General features: G+C 30.6%; 1 protein-coding gene across 9 annotated transcripts in view; it reads right to left on the bottom strand.

The window, feature by feature from the left end:
- Positions 1-22,034, bottom strand: part of LOC140671750 (trace amine-associated receptor 9) — a 61,592-nt gene extending 39,558 nt beyond the window's left edge. For 4 of the 9 annotated variants that reach the window (XM_072903321.1, XM_072903323.1, XM_072903327.1 and 1 more), the window contains exon 1: positions 21,019-22,034. The gene's annotated coding sequence lies outside the window, so the exon portion shown is untranslated. The remainder of the gene's footprint in view (positions 1-21,018) is intronic. The other 5 variants (XM_072903322.1, XM_072903324.1, XM_072903325.1 and 2 more) reach the window with 5 other exon arrangements.
- Positions 22,035-25,973: the final 3,939 nt, after the last annotated feature.

The raw sequence follows: 25,973 nt of genomic DNA, 5'->3' as shown, positions 1-25,973 counted from the left end.
TTGTTCCCTGCATCCTGAATTGAGAGCAATGCATTTTGGCACTCATTATATATTTACGAGTACACTTTTTTATTTTACATCAATTAATTTATGAAAGAATCAGATAAATTATCTGTGCCCTAATGGTGCACAGTCGATAGCGCGGGTCGACAAAACAAGAAGATAATTAAAACGAAATCGTCTTTAACGATATTAGATTTGGATATAATTAAAAAATAAACTCCTCTCGGATTAATTCTCGGCTCGGATATTCTTTTCTTTCATTTATGCTTTCGTGGAGATTCTTCTCGTTCTCTAATAATTCGACAGACACCGTTCCGCCGTTAAAGCCTGTTCTATTCACGAACGTATTCATACCTATTATTCGCACTACTGCTTTAGGTTCTGCTCCCGTTATTCAATTTGCATTTATCGAGACAAAAATGCAGCTGGCGTGCCTTTGTAACGCACACTGCCAACAATCTCTTCTGTATAATAGCTTGTTTGATAAAGTGCTCTACCAAAATATTTACAAAAATATCAAACTTTAAAAGATCACATATATTTCTTTATTTTAGTAAAATAAATATATGAAATATGCAATATTCGTAATTTTTCATCTCTGCAAAATGTATCATTACAGAAACCGTCATTATTAATATTTTTACAAATGTTGATTATCAAAATTCCTTCATTCTATTCCTCCTATTGTATCTATTCGTTTGTTGTTAGTATGTAAATTTTTTATATCTATACAACAGACTGCTGTTTATTCAAAACTGATTCGTTTATCGAGAAAAATGTGTTCGCGTAGTTGTTGCACTCAAGCCTTCGGTTTCATTTAGTTGATGCGCAATCGATAAATAATGTTGACTTGCAAGCTAGTCTCGTTTTCACGCTTGAATAGAAAGGCGAATGGAATGGAAACAGTCTTGTATCCCATATACGCACGTATTATTCAGGTTATATAGACCAATACAACACACGCATTTACATTTTCCACAAGTAGATCGATATGTCATATACGTTACGCACACTTGCGCGCTATCAGCGAATAAAGGTGAGCAGCTTCGTTTCCTGCAATTACACATCGCATAAACAACGCATCGTTGCTTCATTAAAATATAATAACATGCAGAACAGAGTCAAAATTTTCCTCCGCGCAATTGACTATTAAACTAGATATTCGAAAAATATTTAGTTAATATATGTAGAGAGAATATTTAGTTAACGCAGAGTTGCGTTTTGTAATTTATTAATTTCTCTAATGTTACTAGTTTAAATGTTCATATATCTATACATACATGACATTTTTATTTCTCGTTGCAATGATAATTGATGTCGATAATTGCAAACGATCCGGCTAAATTGACAGAGTTGCGCGCAATGATGCGGCAAATTTTAATGAATGGTCCGAGCTGGATCATCCGCAATATTGCTCACGATAATCGCAAATTTCGGAAACGCACGGAGTAAGCAAGACTTATGCTTAAATTGCGGAAAATCTTCCGCTAACGTAAATATGTACAAGTCATTAAATCGATTAATTATAACTGACATGAGGATATCTTGTATATATTTCGTATTTGATTTACTCGTTACTGCTCACTTTTCTTTAATTAGTGTCTTAAATTTTTTTTTAGTATTATTACGCAATATTGTAAATCGTAAGTGTGATAAACGTGATAAACGCGAATATTACACACTCTTTATGCAATAAACGATTTGCGAAAGGATAAGATAAAAGTGTTGCGAAATTAACTTAAAAGTTTTTTCATTCTTAGTAGGCGTAATACATTTCTTTTCTAAGATACATTCAAGCTTTGAAAAGTTCTTCTTTCTTTTCGTGTGGGATTATACAGTATATCATTTGCGAAAACAATGTTGGTCTTACATGAAGTCCACAGAATATTTAAGCATCCAAAGTGAAATAGTCTAACTTCCTGACGATATCAGCTTTTCTCACTTTACGTACTAACGGAATAATCCTCCACCGTTATTCGCATCTTACTTTATAAACTTATGAACTTTTCAATATCCCTTGCATATTTTTGCAACAAAAACAAGAACAATCTTTTCAATTTTATGTTGCACTTTTAATTGCTTTTAATTTTTCATTATATTTTTAAATTTTTATATTATTTTTTAATTTTTATTATATTTATTATGTTTTCGAGTTTGAATTAAATATAATGCTAATAGAATTATAATCAATAATATTAGACAAATAATATTATAAAATAATATTAAAAAAAATTCGATTTTCCTGATATTTTCTTTCTTTTATACTACTATTGAAACGCAGCAACAAAAAATGCAATCATTTCTGCACAATTCCAATAGGAGCGATAAATCTACACCTAGGTGATAGCACAATATAGATATAACATGTGCAGCTGATGCAATAGGAAGAAATCTCGGAAGGAATGTAACTTGCCTTTCCTTGGAGAGTCCGTAGCTCAAGTTCGTTACAGTTGAGCGACATGGAACAGATAATAGTAGCGTACACTGATAAGTCGCGTAAGTTTGTACCGATTCGTATCGCGAGAGCAGCAACAAAAGACAGCACGGACATTCCACTCTAAGAACTTTGTCGACTCAGACACCGTTCGCTCTTGCAGTCACTTGGCCGATACAAGTAGCGAAGTGAAATACCGAGAACACGACAACGGTAGGATACAAAGTGTTTCGCGACTGCGAGGCTGAGGGGATTAAATGGGCAATAGCTTTATTATGTCAGAATCTACCATCCACCCGTAACGAAACTCGTTGCGTATCGACAATTTAATCTCAACAACACTGGATGCATTTAAATGAGAAATTAAAATTTTTTTCTTAGAGCTTCGAGATTCCCTTTTTATTGATCCACGGAATGCCATCCCGAATGTGTTCGTCATGCATTGAATCCATAGACCTACGATCATATAATGTTCGGCTATACATGGGATATGCTCCGCCAAGTGCATTCTAGCATGGTTCGATCGGCGTACGTAACGACTTACGATGGTCGTTAGCTCTAATGGTGGAAGACGGAACCGTGTGGTAAGTCTTTTTTTTACTATCTCCCGTGGTGGCTTTTCTATAGCCAGGATATATTGTCGTGGATCCATGGATTTCTAAAGGATATATATGTTTTCGTTCTTTTTCTAGAAACCCCTATACTGACTCGGAATATATTATCGCATTTGCGATATCACATATTCAATTTTTTACGTTAATATTCCGTAACTTTCCTTTTTTATCATATTATTATATTTCATAACTGTGATGGGATACTATGGATTGTTGAGAATTAATTGTGCTGATTAATAAACTTATCTGATTTTTAACAATCCTTCTATTTTTTTTATTAAATTATGATAAATATTTTATTAAAGTAATTTGATTACATTTAACTGCGTGCATATTGTATGTATGACAAAACATGTAATTATGCACAAACGTGTGTTAAATAAATCGTAACATATATTATATTATCTCTTCTCTGTTTAATGAGGTATTCATATTAATTTATATTATATTATATTAATTTATATTGATTTATATTAAAGGCTCTCTTTATTTTAGAAAATTAATGGACACATAACAATTCTCTTTTTAAATTCAACAACTTTCTGAATATTTTCATCATGGAGAAGTGATTTTGTAAATTTAAACATAATATCGTTTTTTTTTAAACTTTAATTAAATGTGATTAATTTTAAGGACTATTTTTGTTAAGTACCTAATTAATCTTGAAATTAAAACTTTACTTTAGCTAAGTTATCTTGAAATTAACTAAGAAATAAAAAATTTTTGTACTTACAATTTCTTTATTTTAAAATCTTTTAATTTGCAACGTTAAACGCCTTTATAATTATGTTCGGCTTTAATTATCGTAAAAGAATCTTTGTATATTCACGCAAACTTTACAAAGCATTCTGTACACGTACCAATTATCTGATGAAAGATGATATCTTTCCCGTACAACTTTGCCTTCTTTCTGCCACTATGGATGCAAGACATCTCTATTATTTATTGTCATGTATTACGATATGTATTTTTGCACGATGACATTTTGCAATTGCAACTGACGCCAGAATACATCAAACAGCCATTTAATAGGTGTACTTTGCGGTAGCTTATATTGCAAGTAATTAAAATCATTTCACATATATCTCTCCTTTTTAGATAAACAGCAAGATTCGTTAAAATTTATAAGTCGTACGTGAATTCCATCGCCAACTATCGACTATCACGTTTTGCCAGCATATCGACAAGTATCGTACGCTAACATTGACAAGTGAGATGTATCTTATGACCGTCTGTAAAGGTTTAACAGAAATGTTCCTCTTATAGCAAAAATTTTTCTTTTAAAGGGGAAAACGTGTTGTGCACTACTCCGTTAATTCGTCACTGTCGGCCGGTAAGGCACTTGCTGACCCCATACATCTCTCTTCATAAAAGAAGTAATCTGGAAAAAAAATCTTACTGCAGAAGAGAGATATCCATAAAAGTGGTGTCGCCGAATCCAACTTCGTAAAACGTTTTACCCTTCTTCTTTTTGCTGATCCTCGGTTAGAAGCGGCCGTATAACAAAAAGAAGAGTCGTTAGTTCCGTGCGAAATAACCATTTATTATCCCCATTCGTTTCGTCCCGCGGCCATATCCGGACTTCCTTGTTGACGTGTTTACGTTCGTAGGGACTAGCGCATCTCATAGGGACAGGAACGAGTTTAAATGTCACTGGCGATTATGCTGTATCAGAATCAGAGATGAGAAACTATAATGACGAGAAAACCTGTGTAATTATTCTAACTCTAATTCCTAATTCCAAAAATATTATACAATTGAATAATTAATTTTTTTCTAATATTACATTGCAATGTATTAATCCTCTAACTATTATATATAAAAGTTATGCATAAGAAAGAATTATATTCGAGCTCGGAATATCAAATTATTTTTATTAGAAATTAGAACTGTAATTGTAAATTTTGTAGTATTTTTAATAAAATTTATTTTAACAGAATATATTTATATAATTTTTTAACTTTTTTTTTGTTAAAGTTTATTTTAATAAAACATTTTCTACGTTATCAAAATTTTTACTATATTTATAAATTTTAAATTTTCTGATTTCTAATTATGTATATACAACCTATACGTTACGTACAATCGCTATTAACTTTGACACGAAGAACGGGACACTATCGATTCTCCGAGATTGTGATATTCACGAGATCAACACGATTTTAGGCCTCTAGAACGTTAATAGAGGGATCAGATTATATATAGCTACGAGAAAATATTTGCGATAGATGTGACGTGTACTGTCGGAAATATTTTGATCATATCCAAGAGCGAGCACCGTACACACGAGCAAAACACTTTTATTATATGAATAAAATACTATATACATTCTTGTAAGTAAAATGTTTATTATAAATATATTTAAATAAAAATAGCTGTCAGTGTAATGCGAAAAAATTAGGACTTAGTATCACTTATAGACACAATTAGTTCAAATTTGTGCTTGTTAGCCCATTATTTTAACCAGTGCATTGCATAGTTTATACTCCCTCTCTTTCACGTATACCGGTGCATATTTCCAGAATTCTAGCTATTGTTTAGTTGATCCGAAAAGTTTTAGCATAAACTCTCTCGAGAGAGAGAAGAGAGTTGTTTTATGCAACTATAATAATCCTTGTGTATATAAATCTTTATCAGACGTTTCTACCGCAAAGTAAATCTATTACGTCCATTGCATACATTAAGTCGTATCATGAAAGCGTAAACTGTGCTTATATTTATTTCAAACAATTCTTTTATGATCACACAATTCATACGAAATTTTTTCAATTAAATTTAACCCAATAATTACATTTTACGTGTCAAATAAAAATCTAACTAAAGCGTGTACTGGAAATACAATGCCTTTAAAATTGATTTTTCACAACAATAATATTTTTATACGTATATTTCGTCAAGCAAAAGATACATTTTATGAAATAATAAAAGCAAATCGAACAAACTAAACATAACATTTAGTATTTATATTAAATTTTTTATTTTGGTGTAAAAATATTATCATTGCAATTTTTTTCGACAGAAAAAGATATAGATTTTTTTAATCAAATTAAAGATGAGTTTCATAAATAAAAACACAGGGAAATTATAATTTACCTTTTATTATCCTGTATTAAATATTATATTTAAATAAAAATTTTTGAAGTACCTAATTACGCATAAAGTAATTATGCCACAAATGTGAATAAAATTAAATTTTCATATAAGCAATTAAATCAGTTCTTTATAAAATAAAATAAATCACTCGAATAATATAGTTTTAGGTTTGATAAACAAAATGTTCTGATAAACACGTTTGGGAAAACAATTAAACAGTCTATTTTATTTTGACATTTAAATATTAAATTGTGTTTTTTATTATTTTCCAGAACGCTTGTATCATAATAATAATCAAATTTCAATTAACGTATTACACGCAGCATTAAACGTTGGTACAATCGCGATCATCAGAATTTATTATTGTGCAAATCACACGCAAGAATTATGTAGCAAATCTGTATCATTGGGAGAACAGATTTTACTAGCACACGACCAAAGAATAATATGTATTGCAAGAAAGGAAGAGATAGAGAAAAAAGGGCAGGTCTTCCAATTGTTTCCTACTATTCCGGAAGGGACCAGTGGCGGAAGAAAAATTTCAGCTACCGTGCCATGCGGTTAAACCGCGCGTTCAGGAAACCGTATGCGCGGTAGAATCGACGCTGACGTTTCTGTGCTTTCACGAATAACACATACAACTGCAGAGAGTTTCCAACTGCAAATGCGCCGTCGAAACGGTATGCGTTTGCTCTTGACTAAGTCTGGTTAAATTAAAACGTACGCAAACGCGGGGAACATTTTTCGACATGCTACCGAGAAGAGCCATTATTCGAAGTAGGTATACAAAATAAATGAATATAACCTGACATAATTTATTAGTGGTTATCTTTTTGAAACATTTTTATTTTTTTTTTATTTTTATATCCTTTTATACTAATGAGCGAGTTACCTGAATAATCATTTAACAATTGTTTATTGATAAAACGTTTTAATAAATTTTTATCAAAATATATATTATAATATTTTAAAAATTTATTTCTAAAATATTCTCTCTCTCTCTCTCGCTCTCTCTTTCTCTGATTTTTTAGGATACCTTACATATGCAAATGAAGCAAATGCAAATATTAAATATTTTACATTGTAAATATTCTTTTTATTTATATGATTACAATGTGCAGTATACGTTGCTAAAGTAACATTACGTAAATTTCTTAGATCAAATGAACATTCGGCAATTTTGCCGATAAACTCGCAACTCTAATTGTAAATGACATTTTTCAAAATTGGCGTCACGTGATAACACGAGTCGATCGACGATCCGTAATCGCAAGATTTACGAGCGTACTGAGTAACGGGCCGAGCAGACAGATAAACGAGCAAAGTTCGCAGACTGAGTGAAAATAAACGCGTTCTTTCATACTCGAGATTCATCTACGGTAATAATAGTACGTATCAAAAAATATTCTGAGTCATCAGCGTGCAATAGGAAAAGTTTCAATAGATTGAAAATAGCCAAACGGAATTGAAATGGTCCAAATCGTTTGTCATTGCCATTTTTGTCACGCACGTCTTTACGTCTTAAAGACACTCGTAAAAAAAAAAGGGACTAGAAAATTTCTTCTTTGTCGAAGCGTAACATTTGGCGAGATATGTGATAAAATATGAACAAAATAGGAGTATTTGACAAACCCTTATTCCGGAATGTAAAGGTAAGAGCAGGGAAATTTCAGACGAATGAATTTTCTATTTCTTTCAGTAGTTCAAGCGGATATATTGTATTACGTGCATAGGGAGAATATGGCACGATATTTTGCAGTATGCCGTCGGGTTTGGTGAACATCTTTCAATACCAGAACTTAACTCAGCATACCCATTTCATTCCTCCAACGCATTTTCTGCGAAAAGTGCGAACGTGTGGAATTTTATTTCTTCGCATACAAATTATTGGGATGTATATGTATATGTATATATATATATATACTTATATATCACATTTATGACATAAATTTTTGTGTTACGTTTTCCATTCGAGTCGGCAAAATGATCATTGAAAGGTGCACGTCGATATTTACGAGACCTATCGATGACACAATCCTACGACACATTGTGGAAAAAAAGAATATTGTGAATTATAAATGAAAAGGGGAATTCCTAATAAACGAACGCGATCCGATATTCAGTTAAGTTTTAAGTAGGACACGCGTTAATATTGTCGATACATAGCGAAAGAAAAAAAAGTTTATTCAGCCCGCATGCATCCGGATATCCCGAGTTCGAGAAACAGATGCTTCCGCGAACGAGATGCAAACGTGACATCCGTGAAAAGGTGAAAGAGCGACCGAGAAAGAGCGTTAAATCGTGCGATAGTGAACCCGCTGGAAAACGGTTATGTCATTTACGTTTTGTATGTGAGTCAGCATCATAAATTTTACGAACATCCAATCTGCTTTTCTTGAGTGCACTGGCGTTTTCCCGGTCTCGCAAATGCATAGCTTGATGGCTTAAAAGCGCCTAAACGGATTGGGCCGCACGTTAACGAAGTGTTAACGATAAATGATGGTTACCATAGTTGAATGTCTTTTTGGTAGGAGCATAGATTTTGCTACTGTCTCGTTCCTGTTGAGATGAGAGTTCAGAGGGAGTTATGAATATTTTGCATTATTTGTATCGTGTATACTGCGCTTGCGGATTATACTCGAGTTAGTTTTTGCAGGTCATGTCGGACGAACACGTCGGTGTGCTATATTCTCGCGTATTTATCTCTGTAAAACGTATCTGGGTTCCTGGAATCGGACATAAATCAAGGATGAATGGTACAGAAGAGATATGATATCGAAATGGAATACTTAATAAATTAAACTAGATTACAAGTTAAACGTTCACTCTCTTTGTTCAATTATGTGGATAATTTAACGGAAGTAATTGTAAATAAAATTATATTAAATTAAAATACTTTTATATAATTAAATATACGTTTAAGAAAAATGCATTTACATGTATATATGTATATATATATAGAGTCATACACAACTTTATATACTTTATACACAAACTTTGAGTTCATCTATATAAGTTTCCTGTATTTAGCCTATTATTACCTATTTACCAACGTTGTATTTCTTGTCTTATTAATGTAACTTTCGATTCATGTTGCAAATGGAATTGCAAAAAGCGCTAGGGATCACACGTGTCAAATATCAATTTAATCCGAGGTAACTGAAAATTATGCCAATTATGCATATTTAATACATATATACCGGGTATATAATCGATTTTATGAAAGTGCCAGCAAAATATAGGGTAAATGATTGAGAATATGTGTCAATTGCGATGATAAAGATTTTCCAACATACGAGAGCAAATAAATGGCAACAGAAATTTATAACGACTAAAGTGGATTCCGCAAATTGATCTTGACGATTGAAAGAATTAACCTGAGTACAAGTGAGTATTAAACGTAAGGGAGGTAAAAGTATTATCTCGATTGAAAAGTGCAAATAGCAATTCACGAAAAGTGTTTCTTTTCATTTTATGACTTTTTTATTTTTAATAAAAATTCAAGATGGCTATTTAAATATGAATTAAATATTCTAGTCAAAGACTATTTTTGTCACGTGTTTTAAATATACTTATGCAAATATGCTTACTCGTATTTTTATCATAATTTTGTATCGTTTTCTTTTATCTGTTGTATTCTTGTATCTCTCTTATTTTTTATTTTTATCTAATAAACTTGCATTACGATGTTAAGTTAACCGAGTTGCACAAGTAAATAGATAAACTGAAAAAGAAAGCGAGGTAATACTTTTTTATATACTACTCCAACAAGCGGCAGTAGTACAAGCTTGAGTCAGATCAGCCGCCAGAAATTTAACTAAGCGTAAGTAATTCTCTTTCTTATGCATCACTACGCATAAAAGCGACCTAATTGTGTTAATAAAACCATTATTCACTATTTATTATTTTATTATTTTATTTTATTATTTTATTATTTTAAATTCTCGATAATATAGAATAATAAAGAATATTTGTAGTTTTATATGATTGTAAAAAGAAATAACAAAAATTCAACTAAATAAAATTTTATTTTCCAGCGATAAATATAAAATACTTAAATAATATGAATAATAAATTTAATATTATATTGTTTATGAAGTTTAAGATAACTTTAAGAAATTATTATTTATTATGCTGGAAATTTTTTATTAAAGTTAGAGTTTTTATTACGTTAGGTTAAATGATAATTTTTAATTTCATTATCAAAAGTTTTATAATAAAATTTTATATAACTTCGTATACTGTTATTATTTGTGGGTTGCAGTATATCTTTTTATTCTCTTATATTTTTGATTGTAAATTATTGCGAAAAGATAAAATAGTCATACAAAGGTAGAAATATTAATAGTCGCCAGTAGTTTTTTTAAAAAGTGAAAAAATCTTAACCGTCGACCTGATTGGCAAGAAATATTTATTTAATTCTTTATAAAATATTACATAACGTTTCGACCCTTGGTTTGGGTCTTCAAATGTACGAGTTCTAAAAAAATATATTGAAAGTTGTCAAATACAGAAGCAATATACGGTTAGGTAATATTATTGTTTGCATTGTTTGTGGTTTATAACGGGGCATTAGTCGTACGTATATTGCTTTTGTATTTAACAACTTTCGATATATTTTTTTAGAACTTGTACATCTGAAGAAGACCCAAACCAAGGGTCGAAACGTTATGTAATATTTTATAAAGAATCAAATAAATATTTCTTGCCAGTCAGGTCGACGGTTAAGATTTTTTCACTTTTTAAGATAAAATAGCATTATATACTGCAATATAAATTATTATAACACTCGCCTCTCATAACTTTCAAACATACCTATCTGATACGTATTACAAAAGCACACTAACTGGATTGACTTAATGGTATTTTGCTCTGAGGACCAACTTCAAATAGAAAACGGTTCATCCCTCTTAGGGTTTAGCACCCTATAAACACCTACGAGGCATAAAATCAACATTCCGTTTTATTATCACGCGCAAATATAAATCGCGTTCCCGGATAACCAATTTCTATCAGAAACTGTCTTTTTCTATATCTGGCGGCTGTTGTTTCTAAAATTTGTGGCAATATAATCTTATAGTTACGATCGGAACGAAAGCGAGATACACGCGGTGAAGGGATTGACGTAGTGGTGGCTGTGGTAACGACTAAAAGTCTGACGTTGACGAGAGGGTGCGTGCAATATCGTAAAGGACGTAAAAGAATGAATTCGAAGGTTTGCACGGGTGCGAAGCTGCAAGCGAACCGTCGCTCATAAAAAGTATAAAGCTTCGCCCGTGCTTTACCGTTGTACCGACGTACTTCCATGATATCGATAAAATGCACAATGATCTAACTTTCTGCAATGTATCTTTATGACGTAAGTACAACTCGTAAAAACCGATGGAATATTTTAGCCGCGTAACTGCACTCAAGTCAAGTCCGAATATAACAAGCACGATGTAGCGGCAGAGATGTCTCTTTCTGAACTAGTTTCTCTTGAATGATATACTTCTCGCGTATCTGATTTTTTTTATACTATAACAAGCAAACCGTGTAATAATTTACGATGCATGACAATTCAGTGAAGTTTATTAGAACATATTTCAAGTTGTCGTATTATTGGCGTAAAAATTTACGTCGTCGGAGACATCTTTTATCCTGGCAGGAAAATAGAAACTCAAAGGAAAAGGTGGAGCGCACACGATTCGATCGGACTTTCCCAAAGGTGTCGTATTCGGTGAAGTTCCGCCGATAAATAATGGGACTGTTCTCCACGCTCGTGTTCACGCATTGTCGTATACGTTCGTGCAAGTAACTTTAGCTGTTTGGACGAGGTAGACGTCAGTGGAATGAATCGTGAGCTGACGTCCCAGCCATAACGTGTTACGGACCATCAAATTTTGAATAAATAGACGTATTCTCTGCTTTAAATTTTTGTAAGACTTAATTGTTACTGTTTTATTTCAATCAATAACATGTACTTTATTTTTATATTGATAGAAAAAAATAATAAAGATATAGAGATATAGATATAATAACATAATTAATAGAGGAAATATATTTGTTTGCATCAAAGGATCAACGCATGACATTCAGTACACAATATTGGATCCAGTGGTAATTACAACCTATATTCGAATATATTGTGCCTATTGTTACAATCATTGCAGTCAGGCATGTATATATTGCATGATTAAATCATATAATAAATACGTTGTAAAATAATTACATTTATATATTCCATAAATTTGATGCAAACTATAAAAGGCATTTGTTTTAACGAAGCCATAGCTAATTTTCTAAGTTAGTCAATTAGCATAGTAATTAATTATGTAAATTGTTTCTTTTCTTTTATGTTTACTATTCGTTCACGGTATTTGCTATTGGCAAATGAAAAATTTTTCAGATTATTCTTGTAAAGTTTGTACATATTGTAAATGTGCGCTACCTCATTACTCATGTAACGATGTCGTGTGTAATGATAAACACATCTAACATTGATTAAAATTCATAATATTTCACCATTTTATTCAGAATGCAAATAAGCAGACAAGAATGATAGAAACTTCTAAATCTTATTCAAAATATACGGCTCGAAAATATACGATTCAAATTTATGTAAACTATTGCACCATGCATCACCTATCGCAGTGGGATGCAGCGACCACGACATTATTTCCATTTTCAAATGAACGCAAAACGCAATTTCGAATAGATTTGTTTTCGGCGCATGTTTGAACGTACGTTGCACGTAAAATTGCATTTTAAGCAGCGAGCATAATTGTTTCCTAAGCTATAGATGATAGAGGCATTAATGTTTGGTTATTTTGTAAATTACCGCGTAATTTGGAAAACTGTTTATTTGCTGTTTGTAGTGTTGCATGTCTGAGTCTTTCATTAACTTTTTAGAACACTCTTTATAAAAATGTGCTTCATAAAAATTTATGTACTCTTTATAATATAACATTTTTTTACAGTATAAAAAAAGTTATTCACCCATAGTACTCGCTATTGAATCATATTTTCAAAAAAAAAAAATAAAAAAATAAAATAAAATAAAATAAAGATATTCAACAATGAAATTCAAGTAGAATCTTGCAGAAAAAAAATAAACTATTATTTTATTTACATTTAGGAGTTTTTGAATATAAAATTGTTTTATTAATTCTACAATGCAGAAATTACGTAGCCTAATTTAGGAGATTTATTATCGAAAAATTTATTATTCTTATGACTTCCGTTTTTGCTACGACAAGACATATCTTTAATCAAAAATGAATACTCTATCGCGATTATAGCTTACGCCGTACAATTTGTCGCGACAATGTTATTCTCTTTTTCTTTTTCTTCTCCCATCGTCTCTCGTTGAGAATTCGAAAGAGGGAGGGGGGAGGAAGGGGTGAAAGAATTCTGTGTTTTTCCTTCTTCACTCACGCCATTCGCTGCGTTTCTCTCCATCGTGACTTCCGTTACGCCGTCGTAACGCAGGAAGAACCGAGGACATAAATAAGCCCGGTAGAAATTAATGCGTAGGAAAGTTTTTTCCGGCCGGAAACGAGGTTGTCGAGCATGTTAAAACTTTCGTAGGGGTTCGCTTGAAAAAGTCTGCGAGTGAGAGTACACGAAGGGCGATGATTGCGCGTTCCGTGTGAACCGCGTACGATTTTACTTAGAGTAAGATAATTTTCCCGCTTATTCAGTCCACTGTTTTCAGTTCCGAGATTATTAAATTTTGCGGTTGATAATTTTCTAAATAAATTTTGATTTTAATTTTTTGTGCGCCAATGTCGGTGATAATTTCTACTTATATCAATCTTCACTTTTTCCTAATATAGTTTTTTCTCCAATTTTTTTAAGTACGTTTATGTAGTTCCTTGTATATAAAAACTTTAAGAACATTTTAAAAAATTTGTTTTATTCTTGACAAATAATAAATTAATTAATAAAAGCCAGATATTAACAAACATATTTTACTAATATTATATACTTTATAGCCTCTAAAAGAAGTGCAATTTACTGGGAGGGAAAGAAAGAGAATGTATAACTTCAATATTTAATTTTTTCAACAAAAATTAAAGGGCGCCTGTTTCACTTAGTTCATTTTATTAAATCCATAGCTAATAGAGCAGTCTGAAATTGTATTAATAAGAAATATACGAGTACATATATAGGTACATAATATATGAACATTAATATTTTACTGCTTTTTCTTACACGTGCATGTGCGAGGATTCACATGCTATACGTCTACTAAATTCTCCTTGCAGACTAAATAGCAGTAGTCTTGTACCTGTTGATCCGGTGAGATCCAAGCGTGTATAACTTTCCTTATAAGTGTAAATATTGTAAAATATGATCTGTTGTTGTTAATTTTCTGTCCAGCACGATATGTGATTCAATGTGTAAAAGAGATTTGAGTTTCAACTTGAGTAATATGACACATGCAAAGCGAAATGCGATATGTAATGATTTAAAGGTACGCTTCTATTCCAATTTAGTACAATTTTATATTGAAAAATGCAGCTTGTGAATCTGTACACGATAACATCATTTTTAAAATACATATTGATAAAGCTAGAAATACGATTTGTCAAATTCAGCAGTATTTGTTAGAGGGAAAAAAACCCAGAGAAATTTTTCTTCTATCGACATGATATTTCTAACATTTTATATCGCCATGAGAAAGGAAAAGCTCGTAAAACGGACAAACTCCAGAATGTCTTTTAAATTTTCCGTTAGATATGACATCTAACATCTCGAAATTTTAACACAGTGAAGACAAAACCAATTCTTTTTTTCCCTTTCAGTGGCATGGAAAAGCTTGTTGCTTGTTTCTTTATATCTTTTCATTTTAGTACAATAAAGAAACCAACAATATGAAAACACAGATATAAAAATTAAAAAATTTGCAGCAAAAATTATTTTTGTTTAAGCAATATTTTACTGATGCAATAATGTTTATCATTTACCTCCAGTACTATCATATCACACATATCGTGTAAAGAGAAAACGAGAGAGAAAGAGAGAGACAGAGAAAGAGAGAATGTGTGTGTATGTATGTATGTGCGTATATATAACAGTGTATATGTATAACAATATCTATGTATAATTTTTGTACACTACATATAAGTTGATAGCATTCGGTATTTTATCCGAATCACCATTTTACAATAAACGGATTGCTGACATCTGTCATCGAATGCGTAATGATTTTCCGATATGACGAAAAACTATGCACCGATTCAGTTCGGCGAGATGGACAAAATATGAATGCATTATTTAATAATTTAATATCGCAATAAATACATTTAGTATATTAATAATGTATAATACAAGATTAGTCATCATAGAGCACGGAATGAATACTATACACATATTTAATGCTGTTTGAATGGAGAGAAAATTAATATATAACATATATTAAATTTTCTAAATACTTAAAAATTTAATCAATAATAAAAATCGCAAATATAACTTTAAGTCTTGAAAAAAAACAAAAAAAATAATAATTTTTATTTATTTACTGTTTTTTTTTTTACTGCTTTGAAATTAATCATGAAAGTATAATATTCTGAATCTAATTCTTATTCTAATTATTCGCTAAAAAATTTATTAGTGAAAAATAAATAAAAAAATCAAGAGAAAAAGGAAAAAAGCAGCGATGATTTAATCATTATCTTTACTTTATTTGAATAAAAATGTTAAATATTTCGGTTATATACCAATTGTCGTACATAATTTTGAAATTGTATTGTAATAAGAAATTTCGTTTAGCTTACTTATCTTACTTAACATGAAATCTCAAAGTATAGAATTTCTCATGATGATAACGGCCATGCATACTAAAACGCGAAATGGCCTATGAAGAAATTGTAAGTCGGATACGAAGGAACCAATAGAGGAGGAAATAATCCTCAATTTGATAAAGTACAGATACTTTTTTCGCTAAAGTAGTTCTTGTTTTTTTGTCACATAAATATTTCTGAAATTATTGTTGGTAACAACGAATTGAAACGAATCGTCGATATTATTAACAATACCAACTTGTGCAGAATAAATAAATATTGCGTATTATTGCGCAAGATATTAACAAGATATTCGTCGTTTCTCTATACAACCTTTAGGAAATATTCTGCGAATACAATGAATATAAAATGTACAAATATTCTTGTGCAAAACTATGCAAAACTTATTGCGGAAGTGGATTTACACCGAATATCCTGTTTGCGTACACACGGAAATTGGAAATAAAACTGTAGTGCTGTAACAACGATTTTATATTCGTATTCAGTAGAAAGGACCGTGTAAGGTTTCAATTGTAAAAAAAAAAAAAAAATAGTGATGATGGTAAAATGAGAACGTGTAAAGTGAGAGTTTTGTTACAAATTCTGCGCCTGTAATAATCGCTTTCGCTTTTAGAAAATGTTTTTAGCTTCACAATTAAATTATGATTTATTAGTGTTGATTAAGTACTAGTTATTCATTTATGCTTTTTATAATCTAAATAAATCCTAAACGTTGAAATAATCTTGATGGGTGTTCGCGAAGATACGTGTTTTTGCATTATAATTATTTAGACATTTTTCAAGTCATAATAATTCATTTCCATGTATATTTATATTAAAAAAATGTCAATATAGTTTCCAGTTCATACGATCTAATTTAGTTATTAAGTTAATAAAGTATTTAGATAAATTCTTTAATAAATTTTGTAATCAATTTTTTCTTCTTTGCGTCTCATCATAAATTGTCAATTTATTAAATTTTTGCGCCCATTTATTATACATAATTGCGTCTTTTATAGTTTTTCGCAATATTCGTTAACGTATATTTTAAATTTTGATCTTATCTATTATATTAAATTTTACTTTATTTATATTCTATTCTGTTATTCACTCCTTAAGCTCCTTAAACGATACTTCTTATCTAATTAATTATTAACGCATAATAAAAAAATATTTTCTGCAATTGTTATGTATAAGACATAATTAGGCATTAAAAAACCCTAGATACAAAAACATTAAAGAAAACTAAATATAAAGAGAAGATTTAGAATTTTTGATAAATCTACTTTTCCTTCTTCAGGAAAAACAAAATAATGATTTCACATCGTTTTAAATACTTCGTCGACTAAAGCGCAAATTCATATGTACTCAGATTATCTAGTTACATCACATGAATGTCCGCAAACCGCATAATTTTCTGCGTTATGTTAGTTCCTCCTTCATAGCGTACGTAACGTCAAAATACTCGATAATTAAGCTATTTGCCCTTTTCCACGCAATTGTCAAATTCAGTTTGATTATGGAACTCATGATTACAATAATTGAATACGGAATTCGAACTTTCAAATATGGCAATTCAATTATTGAGGGCTTGCAAAGTAAAGTTTTGTCACTATATTTTTACCAATTCAATATTTAAACAGTAGCTATTGTGTAAAGACTAATACAAAACGACCAATACAACTTTCGAATGCAACAATTTCATAATAATCAATGTTGCAGAGTAATTGTTCAAAATAGTAAACTTCAGATGAAATCTAAAATGGTCTAAATGTCGATATTAAATCAAGATGCGGTTACAGTTATAGTGCCGCAAGATATCACAAACTGTGTCTAACTAAAGTTTAATTTCAACGTCAGTCGTCTTGTCGCTAACAGACTTTCCGAGCAATATTATAATCTTGCATGTAATATGCAAATAAAACATCGCAAAATCTTGTTCTCGTACAAAACAAAACTAAATTTGCAAAATTAAAATTATGATAACTGTAAAAGTTACGTAAATAATAATATAAAAATATATGTCTTAATGTTTATGCAAATATTGTGCTCAATTAACAGACTAAAACGATTTTTTCAAAATCTTTTTAAATAACAATTGAAATATTACGTATAATACAGGATTTAAAGCATTTTTAAATCTATTGTGTGATGCAGAATAAACGAGAAAATATTCAAAAATTTAAGTCTAACAAATGTGTTAATGCGGTCTTTGTTTTACATAACAATGTCGTTAGCTGGAATGTTTACATTTAGTATTCACCGATAGAGGTGTCGCAATTAAAAGCCATAGCCAATTTATATTGTCATACATTGCCAACCACACACAACAATTCCATAAAAATTCGCAATAATTCCATTTAAGCGCAGGCCGCCAATTCAACCATAAAAATTATCAATAAAATATCTGTTCGAAATATTTCGAAAATGTATTACTGCCATATGTGTCATCAGCGAATAATTATACATCTTTTATAAGTTTGCCTATATAATATTATATTTTGTATTTTTCTATGATTTTATTACATAATTCTAAAGAGATTTTTCTATATTTAAACTAAATTAAAAATTCGATAAAAAATATATTTTTAATTATTTATATATCGATTATTTCACGCATAAAAAAGCTAGCTTTATTTTACTATTTTCTAAAACTGCCAATTAAAATATATTTTTTAATTGCGATATTTTGATCGTTATCGATATGTGTACATTATAATTCTCAAATAAGATAAATTAACTTATAATTATTAATATATAAAAGTTAAATAATTTTGATATATAATAATTAAAATTTTAAAGAAAGCATCTTTAACAATATGAGTCTCGTTAATCTTATTTTATGAATTTGTCCTTTTCATACAAAATCTTTGTAACTTTATCAGATATATCATAAAAGCAAAGGAGTGCTATCGAATTTTGATGAGACACATTCTTGGCAGTGTGCTCCCGAGAAATAGACACAAAGTGAGGAATGTTTCACTCAAACACGTTTTGTGTTTCGAGAGTAAGTCTCATTTCAAGTTTTGTCGAGAAATGACGAGAGACAATGCGCAGCGTTTATAGTAAAATCATTAATTAAAACACTCGGAAGCTTAAAGAAGGATAACGTTTAATGTAAATACCCTTTTGCAACGTGATAATAAAGAGATCTGCGAATGATCGCCGTATATATGTATACGGCGATTATATTATATATAAACAATGGCGTTTCTATACAAGAGAAAATAAAGCAGAATATACTTAGCGAGGAAACAATAAAAAAAAACAATTTTTTTTTAGACCGCTCTTCGTTCCGCATTCAAATTATACTTAATATTGCTGACAAGCCACTTTCTATCGTAATCGATGATCGTCGAAAAATGTAATAAATTCCGTTATGACTCACTAAAATGGATATCACGCGCGGAGTTTGCGATCAATTTAAAACGACTAGCTATCAGCAGCGATGCCGCTGGAAAACTATTGAAGGTGAGGCATTTACAAGTACAAATTGAAAGGCAGCTTTCGATGGATGCAGTTATTTCCGTATATTGAATTTGTCACAAAGCAACAATAGGATCCTTCCTAATAATTGGTGTTTTTATCCAATTCCCTTGACTTGATATAAAAGTACATGTATTATTTATATTAATAATAATTCGCGTCACTGTTCTCTAGAAATGTATAATCGCAAAATAAAATTTTCTTTATTTATATTTCGTAAAACCAATTAAAAATTTACTTCGCGCCATTAAATTCTCGCCGTGCTAATTCGATTAGCGATACCTACGTAAAATTGTCTTTTTAAAATCAACGAACCCCTATCTACCAACCAACGTAACGATATCGTACTGAAAAATAATTGTTGATATAAAGTTTTAAAAAGACTATATTACAATTTTATATACAAAGTCTATACATTTATAATTGGTATAATGGCACGAGAACAGTGTCAAATACAAATAATTGTAGCAATTATTCATTCACATTAATTTGTAAAATTATTGGTAAAAATAATCGAGAAACTCAAATATAAAGCATGCACCATTAAAAGTAACAAATAAAAAGCTTTTAAAGTAACAAGTAAAAAGCTGTTGTTAAATTTGCATACTTTGGATCTAAAAAATTGTTTAATATTAAAGGCGCTTGCCGAGGAAGTTTTGAAAACTTGGTCAGTGAAATAGCTATTCAAATTACATATTTCGTAACCACAAACCTGACACGAATGCATTGCTCGATATCTGCCAAACTATGGTACATTGTTTTATGTAATTTGTATCAATCTTCCAAACCATATACATCTTTTTTAAGTGGAATAATATTGACATAGGTGGAATTTCGAACGACATAAAATCAATAATAGTTTATATAACAAGATACTTCAACCATTGATAGAACATTGATTGATTTAAAAATTTTGAACCATTGATTGATGTAAATACCGTTAGAAAAAAAATTTGACTTGTGACAATAACTGTAATTAAATTTTAATATTTTGAATCTCTCCTTTTTTTATATCAATCATATATAATACAATTATTTATATATAATTACTTCATTAATTTATCTCGAAGAAGGATATAAACAGAACTTCTGGTTTGTGTAATTCCTTACAAATTATGCATTACAAACGATGCACGCGGTGCTTGTTATTTATTATTTTAATTCTTAACACGCTACATCTTTAGACACTTAATTGCAATTATAATTAAAACGGAAAAATATGATGATAAATGCTTTAACAACAGTATCAACCAGATAAGTATAACGAGTTTTAAACATCAAAAGGAGTTTTCTTAATAAATTACAAACGCATCTGTATTTTATCGTAAAATTACCACAATTTTATTTTTATATTATTTCATACTTTTATACACATTCAATTATTAGATATATTTTAAAATAATGCGTCACTACGTAGAAGGCACAAATACCTATTTATTTTTTCCTTTTCTAGTATATATCATGGAGCAGAAAATGCATCCCTTGATGGTGAAATAAAAAACGACTTCCTTTTTGTAACTCTAATAGAAAAATGTTTCACTCTATTTTATTCCGTTCTCCTATTCCGAAAGGCATGCAAAATAAAAGAATTCAGCTTCAGTTGCTACAATTAAATACGTACTTCGGCAGTAGTAAATCCACGAGTGTCGATAAGGCTTGAGTGAGTGCGCGACGCTTCCGAAAGGCAAAGGGTGAAAAAACGCTCGTGCGTGACTTTTGGAGGCGAAGAATCTTGAGGGATTGATATGTTCCACGACAAGAATCGATAGATCACTTCATCGGAACACCAAGATGGATCACGTCTAATAAAACTTCACGAATAAAACTTCATTTGAATACTCTCTTTTTTCACCCTTCTGACACAAAAAAAAGCGCCCCTTTGCTTTTAATAACTCCTCTGTAGAAAATACATGTACTGCCAACACTCAATCTCGTTTCTTCTCTTTCTTTTTTTTTGTACAAGACAAAGAGTTTTTATGCTAGTGTAATAAATTGCGAATTGCATCTCCTTCAATATAAAATATGCAACGAGAAGTAAGAGAGAAGAAACAAATTTTTTTATAAGACAGTTCTTTCTATCTTCCGTGAATATTGCAATTTACGAGTTTTTTCTCAAAGTTGTACATTTTTACAAACTTTCGGTATTTTTATGTAAAATATTAATTATTTTAAAACATGATTTAATCGCAAATAAAAAATAATTTAAAATTTTCAAGTATCTCAATATTTATCATACGCCTAAAAACTTTCCACGTATTCTTGCCAAACTTTTCCATTGATAAAAAAAGAAATTACATACATAATATAAAATACAAAAATCTTTCTTTTCTTTAACATTAACATATCTTTATCGATACCTTTTCTGCTTGTGTGTGGATCGAAGGAAACACTTTCGAGTGATGACGATGAGTACTTGTTTGATTATTATTTATTATATATCAACTGATATTATGGTCGTTTTCAATGATCAAGTTCGTGTCGCTTGTATTTATCGTAAGAAAATTAATGACGGCGTCTCTTTCGATGGAATAGTCGACGGAACGCGTCGCGATGCTACGGACGCCACCGAGAGAGCCGAGAGGAACAAGAAAGAGAGAGAAAGAGAAAGAGAGAGGAGCGTCGCGACGACGCGGAGGCTGACGACGCACTGACTGCCCGCCTGGGTGCTCCCGACAGTAGTCGCGCTGAGTAAGAGAGAAAGAGAATACGAGACAGAGATGAAGGGTGGGAGGAGAAGGGAGAAAACGAGAGAGAGAGAGAGAGAGAGAGAGAAAGAGAGGGAGGAGAGGATGCAGTCTCCCGATCTTCTAACTGTACCGACACACTCCCGCTGTGCCAAAATCCATCCACCCACGCACCCGCGCTCGCGGACACCCTCTATGCATCTTCGTTCTCGGTTGATCGAGAATCGCACGCGATCTTTGACGCGCAAGAGGGAAACGCGACACACTTTCGACGACTATGGCATGGAACGCATGGAATAACAAAGCTTATTTTAGAGAATCGAAGGTATATCCGGTAAATACTTTCGTTGAAGGTTTCACTGTCCGTAGATAAAAATATCTCGCGTAAAATAGAAAAGTAGCATAAGCTATGTATACATATTTTGGGTGTGTCCTATAATTATAAAGATAATGAATCTTCTTAATGAGGTCGCATTTTATATGATGCACTTTTATATCATGAACATGATGAACCACGAGAACTTATAAAAAAAATGCATACATATCTCTTTGTGATTAAAGTAATATAATTAACCGAGTATTTTTTTAACAAATATTTAATTGTAGAAAATGAAAGTTAAATATATAATTTGATAAAGTGTAATAAAATACACATACACACATATATCGACACATGTGAAACATATACTGCATAGCGAATAAGAATGTGAAAAACACTCTTTTTTTTTATTAATGAATATCACCGTAATCGGATTTTATTTCGTTATTTTTCGCATGGACAATTATAAATAATTCATTATTTCAAATAATTATGCAAGAGGTCATATTTGTTTAAATATATAGAGAATGTATAAAAATATAAATTACATATTATATATTCATTTTTATTTTTTCTCTGCAAAAAGTATTATATAATTATATAATTTGTGTGATTGATGTTATATAAATTTAATCATAGTAATTCTAATCATATTCTTAATTATATTAATAATTTGAAGAAAAACTTGTTTTTTTTTAGATTGCTTTTGAATTTATAATGCAATTAATTAACTTGTGCTATCGTTTATTCTTTTTTTTATACATATCTGCAATTCACATTTTTTTATCTTGTATTTCAGAAAATTTCCTGCATTTTTTATTAAAATTTTTGTTAAAAATTACGTAATTGTAGGTAATAAATTATAAAGGAATTAATAATAGATAAAATAGATATATGCAATAGCTGATACTGATGATAAAAAAATTTTGCAACATATATAACGTTTACAGAAATATATAATAATACATGATAACATTTATACACATTAATAATTGCTCTCTAGATCCTACTTTCCTTAGTAGACGTTATGATATATTTCTGACCACTTCACGTGCAATAAATGAGCCATTTTAAACTTTGTTGAATATATTGCACTTTGCACACTGTTTAAGAATGATACATTATGCACTCTTAACAAATAAAATGGTCGCAATTATAGAGCAATACTTGTATTCATAAATGTATATAATGTGATTATAAAATTAATATGAATATAAGAAAAGAATACATAGGATATTTAAAAAATGCTATTATTATTTTACTAATTACAGAGCAATAAATATTTATGGATCATACGTGTATAATAAATTGTGTAAAAAAAATATTTTTCTTGAAATATGTCAATATATGATTATAATTCTCCGTATATTAAATTGAGCTGCGATAAGCATTCGTTTTTGATACAGAATATTACAACGTTGGAACATTACAGTTTGGAAATATTTACTCACAACCGTATCATACAATCAGCCGTATTTTGGAAGAGAATTGCTTTGAGAAATGGAACGCAGGCATTACACGGTGCAGCCAATTAAGAGACCAAGTATACACCTTCGTATAACAGTAAAAGAGCCTATTCACTGATGGAAGAGGTCTAGTGCCAAGCACCCAGTCATTTGCCATCGGTGAAAGTAATCTCGCGCTTTGTCCGCCATGATTTAGCCACGGTTGGGCACCGCTGTTAGCAAGCCAACCCAATTCTAGTACCACATACTGGAAGCAACTATAGTGGATTCGAATCTTTGGAATCGTCGTTCGTCTACACAAGTCTAACCGTGCAGAAACGGGAGCTATCAGTCGAAGAAAAAGGATCAAATTGCGCGCGATTCAGATTTCGCGAAAGAAAAAAATTTAAATAGAACTACTGAATGTGCATACACAGTAGCACGATATTTTAAATATCGCGTTGTTGTTGCTTTAATCATCTTTGTTATTTTATAATCGTAATAAATTTGACAAATATACACGATTATATATCTCTACATCGTGTATATCTCAAACTTGTATTTTAATGTATTATTTATATGTACTATCTTCTTTTTTTATTACAATAATTTGCAATCTTGAAGACAACAACACTGAGAAAGGAGAATAAAAAATATAACAATTAAAAACGCTTAAAGTTTATGGAAAAACTAAGGATTTCGCAAATATATGTGATAATATTAGAACACAATTGTTCCGCGCGTGAATTAAATTATTTTCTTATCTCATCTTATACATCAATTTTCTGCATACAATTATGCAGTCACAGTTCAACAAACTTGTGTAATAAATGAGCAAATATTGAAGTAAGACTATCTTGTCTAAAGTTCCTAGACAAGAAGTACGAATGAGATAGCTTAATTCTCATCGTTTAACTACATTTACACTTGCAATGTTTTTCAATAAATATACTGCACGGATCGGAATCATGTGATGTGAATTTCACAGCGCTATCTAATAAGGCGTAAAATGGACAGCCGCCGATAAAACGAAAATTCCAACTATTAGTACATTCTTGGACATACCCTCGGAATACTTTCTGAGTTATTCGACGAGAATATTCCACGAATATAATATCCATCGATAGTTGGACACATTTGATGGATCGCGAATTGTCGGTTCGAGAAGAAATTTTAATTTGCAAGTCAGTTACCCTCGTTTATCCATAACTTAAAAAGATATTTCAACTCCACGATTTCGTAACAAAAAAAATCAGTGAACAATAAGACAGATTACAGTTCCTTTTCTTCGGAGGATTATCACTGTACAGACGTAATCGTTTAAGCCAGTATTCATCTCTTTATTTTCATAAGTAGTAAAACGAAGCTGTGGGAATCAAAAGATGCGGAGAAGTTTGCGCGTTTGTAAAGACTATATTTATTAAAGAGCATTGAATTGTCTAAAAATCTATTCTAACACGATCAATACTGTACATTTTGACATTTTGCATGTCTCTGTAAAGTTATGCAGACTACTTTATTCTTGTATTTTCTTACGCAAATATCTACCATTTTGCCATGGCTCAAGGCTCTTATCAGTAGAACAGCCACGTTGTACAAGTACGTACGTGAACAGATCACATCCGAGGAGATATATTTAATCCCTGCGGGCAATTCAACCTTTTAAAACTTACATGAGTGCTTTCTTATATTTCCTTCTGTTTCAATTAAAATAAAATTTAAAACAGTAATGATATTCTGGAAATGTTTATATCAGAAAATTCAAAGAATACATTATTTCATTTTTTTTTAAACAGAATAAAACAAATTAAAATTAAAATTATACAATATCTATAATAATTATAAAATATCTATAATAATTTTTTTAACTTAAAAATATAAATTAAAAATATAAATTTAAAACTCCAAAATAAGAAAATTTCTTCAGACTTCAGACTGCCTGATTATTAAAAGACATACATATTAATTGTGAAAAACATGTCTTTGAGAGTTTTCGTCCTTTACTTAATCCATACTTTCGCTTTCTTATAAGAGTCGTGTTTTATTATTGACGTTTATTATATACGTCTGATAAACAGTCTCTGCTCTTGTGGTCTTCACTTGTACGTTTGACTCGGTTGATGGTTGA

The sequence above is a fragment of the Anoplolepis gracilipes genome, chromosome 12, assembly GCF_047496725.1.
Source record: "Anoplolepis gracilipes chromosome 12, ASM4749672v1, whole genome shotgun sequence".
Lineage (NCBI taxonomy): Eukaryota > Metazoa > Arthropoda > Insecta > Hymenoptera > Formicidae > Anoplolepis > Anoplolepis gracilipes.
Note: the sequence above shows the minus strand (reverse complement) of the source record. Positions and strands in the feature narration are given on the sequence as shown.